Source organism: Colobus angolensis, unplaced genomic scaffold, assembly GCF_000951035.1.
Source record: "Colobus angolensis palliatus isolate OR3802 unplaced genomic scaffold, Cang.pa_1.0 Scaffold58, whole genome shotgun sequence".
Classification (NCBI taxonomy): domain Eukaryota; kingdom Metazoa; phylum Chordata; class Mammalia; order Primates; family Cercopithecidae; genus Colobus; species Colobus angolensis.
The window spans coordinates 10593364-10598214 of record NW_012119376.1 but is presented as its reverse complement, the minus strand read 5'-3'; the positions used below and the strand labels follow the sequence as shown (position 1 = coordinate 10598214).

At 41.8% G+C, this 4851-nt stretch overlaps 1 pseudogene; it reads left to right on the top strand.

Annotated features, from left to right (window-relative positions):
- The first annotated feature begins 4209 nt into the window (after window positions 1-4209).
- Window positions 4210-4851, top strand: part of LOC105526193 — a 902-nt pseudogene continuing 260 nt past the window's right edge.

Here is a 4851-nt window from a genome sequence, read left to right as displayed (position 1 = left end):
ATGGTGTCTATTCTTGCATGTCAAATTGATGTCTCAAACTTTTATACCTACAGAAGAACATCTGTCCATCCTACTTGTCTCCCTAGCCCCAGCATCCCTGCTTGCAGTAAATAACACTATGCTAGCATCCTCATGGGTATTAGGACCCAAGACCCTGCAGCAGAGAAAATTTGGAAGACCACAAGTCAAGAGCCTCTACTGTGTCATATGATTTGTTATGACAGTGTATCAAATTGATTTTCATCTCAATCTTTCCGGTAAAACTTAAGGTGATGGAGTCGCCTAAAGCCAAAGTAAAGTGGTATATGAAATCCCCTCTTAAAATAATGATGAGATTTTGGTGCAATTATGCTTCTTTTAGGGTAGAGAGGCAGTAAGAAGAATCTCAAAGATGCTATGAAGAAAAGAATAAACTTTAAAGTGTGCGTTTTTAAAACCAAGTGTCTCCTTTTCTAAAAGTATCTTTTCTGCCAGGTCTCAAAAGTAAATGCTGAATATACTTCAAATTGGTGGGGCCATCAAAGCCCAAAAGAACGAAAATAATGTTCTAAAACACAAGAATTTTCTTTTAAAAATGTTTTTAATTTTTATGGGTACATAGTAAGTATATACATTTATGGGGGATATGGGATATTTTGATACAGGCATATAACGTGCAATAATTACATTAGGGTAAATGAGGTATCCATCACTTCAAACATTTATCCTTTGTGTTATGAAAAATCCAATTCTACTATTTTAATTATTTTTAAATGTACAATTAAATTATTATTGACTATAGTCACTCTGTTGTGCTATTAACTACTAGATCTTACACATGCTTTCTTTTCATCAGTACCATTTCAAGCCTAGGACGATTATTTTGGCCAAATAACAACAGCAGCAGCTATCATTTGTTATTATTCTCCCCATTTTCAGAGAAAGAAAATGAGACTTAAATATGTTCAATGTCTTGCCCAAGCCCAAACAGCCAGTAAGCGACAAGGCCCCTGGCCATCTGTGGCACCATCACCTATGCAAATCATATTCTTTTTGGTTCCCCTCTGGTTTGAGCCTCCTTGATCTGCACCTATTTGATCAGCTGTTACTTCTCAGTCCCTTTGGGAAAGCTACAGAAAACTGCTATTTTTCCTGTATTGTTTCTTTGTATTTCTAATCTCCTTCCAAAGATTTGGCCAGTTACAAGAAACTGGGAAGTTACAAAGAAATAAACCCCAGATGAATCCCACAAAACATGCATCCTTCAAGTTATTTGCTCTACTATTCAAAAAAAAAAAAAAATGCCCCGTGCGGTGGCTCATGCCTGTAACCCCAGCACTTTGGGAGGCCGAGGCGGGCAGACCACCTGAGGTTAGGAGTTCAAGAGAAGCCCAGCCACTGTGGGGAAACCCCATCTCTACTCAAACTACAAAATAAAAAAAAAAAAATTAGTCTGGCGTTGGGGGGGGGGTTGCCTATAGTCCCAGCTGCTCGGGAAGGTGAGGCAGGAGAACTGCTTCAACCCAGGAGGCGGAGGTTGCGGTGAGCCAAGATCGCGCTATTGCACTCCAGCCTGGGGAACAAGAGCGAAACTCAATCTAAAAAAAAAAAAAAAACAAACAAGAAGAGGAATAATAGTGGTCTAGCATAGCATGCTGGTTTAAAGGATTTAACATCATGTCAAACTGAGATATCTTCTCAGCCAGTTCTTAAAGAAATGTCTGTGAGGTAACAGGAGGGATATTGAACTGCTGTTCCCTTACTCAACACTCATTGTGCAGGAGCATTTCTGGAGATGCATTCATCACTCAGTGGTGGCCTGATTTACATTTCTATTGGAGGATATCTTGGAGCATTAGCTAAAAGACAGGATAAACCACTGGTTCCAGGAGAGTGAGTGAGTGAGGAAATAGTTGAATCACATCAAATTGCTAGTTTTTTTTTTCTACTGAATTCAACCATCTATGGGTTTTACTTCTCTAAATCTGTTCCTGTGCATAGTCACAGCCATATTTAGGAATCAAATCCATTTTTCATTTCGAGGCTCTTGATTCCTGATTCATCTCAGTCCACATACCCTGGCAGGAATCCACTTACACACACAGGCAGTGCTGCAAATGTTGCTTAGTAAATTAGATGTTTGGAGTGCCAAACACACTTTCCCCATACAAATTGAGTTACAGATGGTGGTTCATTATCCAGTCCAGGTAGCAAATGGCCATGTAGACAAAATCCAGGTGAACGATGATCATAGATGCTAAGCTTGCTTTCTAACAGTTTCTACGGAAAAGAGAATCGGAGGTGGGGGCCTGGAGCACATCTCCCACCTTGCGGACACAGAGACCTCTCCGCTTCTCAGCATGCTGGGGCTCCAGGATGCTGGTGGGAGCTTTGTCAACGGAGACGACTTGCTTCTCTGGGGTTTCTGAACACGGTGACAAGCAGCAGTAGTCTGTCCCCAGGGCTGGAGGGCACCACAGGGGTGATGCTCACTCCAGAGCGAAGCAGGAGTGGGCGGTGAAGGGAGATGCTGTGGTATGTGGCCATTCTCCAGCTGCTCAGTGTGCTAAAGACTACAGGGGAGAGAGGCCACCTCAAATCAGGTCACAGTTCTGTCCTTGAAGAGAAGGGGATGCAGGATATCAGTAGGCAAACAGCAGTCTCCAACCCCACACGTGTAATCACAAAAAGACTAACTCAAATCTAGATGTCATTCAGAGGGCAACACAAGTCCTAGAATAAGAAAAGTCAACATAAACTTTTGCTCCTGAAAGCATATAGCTTTAAGAATCAAGAAATAACAACATCTGGTAAACTCCCAAAGTATTACAGATAGTTCCTTTTCCTAGCGGTCAGAAGGGATGGCAGGGTGAATACATTTTTGCCATCGCTTGCATTAAGAGAGGCCCTCCATTTCCACCCTTAATTGACTTGTTTAGGATTCAGTTCTTCCTCTCCTCTGATTTCAAACTATTAGAAGCAAATGAAAAGAGCTAGGCTGTATCAAATTTGCAAGTGTTTTCCAATGGAAACACTGGGGTGCTCTCTCATTCTTTCTCTCAGGAATCTGCAAGCAAATCACATCTGACAGCCGACCTCAACTGAATTTTTCTGTTTCTTATTTTGGGTGAAAGGAAGGGGAAAATTTGACTTATGATAAAATAGGAGCATTTAATTTCAAATTTTCCCATGGTATTCTATATAGCGGATGCTTCTCTATTAGTATATTCTACCACTGATGGGAGAAGGAGGAATCAAGGATAATGAGTTTCTGGTTTGAGTGCCTAGGCAGATAGAGGAGAAAATGAAAATTAGTACAATATTAAACATATTTAGTTCATGGTGCCTATGGGATATGAAAGCAGTTAAGCAAATCTGAATAAATGCCTGGCACTCAAAAGATATATCTAGCTGGAGTTACTCTGAAAGTCATAAGGATGTAAATATCAAAGTCTGGTGCAGATGTGACTGCCCATAAAAAGAGAGAAACAGGGCCGGGAGCTGTGGCTCACACCTGTAATCCCAGTACTTTGGGAGGCTGAGGTGGGCGGATATCCTGAGGTCGGGAGTTTGAGACCAACCTGGCTAACATGGTGAAACCCTGTTTCTACTAAAAATACAATTGTGCCATTGCACTCCAGCTTGGGCAACAAGAGCGAAACTCCATCTCAAAAGAGAGAGAGAGAGAGAAGAGAGAGAGAAACAGACAGACAGAACCTTAAAAGAGAGAGAGAAACAGACAAACAACCTCAGAGAGCACCAGCATCTAGAACACTGCTCCTCAAACCTGAATGTGCAAGTGCATCATGTGAGGACCTTTTTAAAATGCTTGCAGTTTCCGATTCAGTAGATCTGGGGTGAGGCCTGAATTCTGCATTTATAATAAGAGCTCCCAGTGTTGCTGATGTAGCTTGTTCTTGGGCCACACTTGGAGTCCTATGGAATTTGAGGACAGCAAGTACAGAAAACACAGGAAAATGGACCTGAAGAAGGATTAGAGATGTGAAAAAGAAAAACAAATAATCAAATGAAGCAAACCCAGAGACTGGGGCTGTGGAAGCTAGAAGAAGAAAGGGTTCCAGTAAGAATGTGACCATATGGGGAGCCAAATAGAATCCCCAAAAACACAATCCTGAACGCCATTATCCTTAGTGCTGGAATCCCAAAAGGTCAACATCCCGAAAATGTAATTCTGAAAAAACCTAAAAAAAATCTTTAAGCTCTTTTCCCGGCTGGAACCATGGAGGGTGCAGAAGAGAAGAAGAAGAAGGTTCCTGCTGTGCCAGAAACCCTTAAGAAAAAGCAAAGGAATTTCGCAGAGCTGAAGATCAAGCTCCTGAGAAAGAAGTTTGCCCAAAAGATGCTTCGAAAGGCAAGGAGGAAGCTTATCTATGAAAAAGCGAAGCACTATCACAAGGAATATAGGCAGATGTACAGAACTGAAATTTGAATGGCGAGGATGGCAAGAAAAGCTGGCCACTTCTATGTGCCTGCTGAACCCAAATTGGCGTTTGTCATCAGGATCAGAGGTATCAATGGCGTGAGCCCAAAGGTCCGAAAGGTATTGCAGCTTCTTCGCCTTCATCAGATCTTCAGTGGAACCTTTGTGAAGCTCAACAAGGCTTCGATTAACATGCTGAGGATTGTAGAACCATATATTGCATGGGGGTACCCCAATCTGAAGTCAGTAAATGAGCTAATCTACAAGCGTGATTATGGCAAAATCAATAAGAAGCGAATTGCTTTGACAGATAACGCTTTGATTGCTCGATCTCTTGGTAAATATGGCATCATCTGCATGGAGGATCTGATTCATGAGATCTATACTGTTGGAAAACGCTTCAAAGAGGCAAATAACTTCCTGTGGCCCTT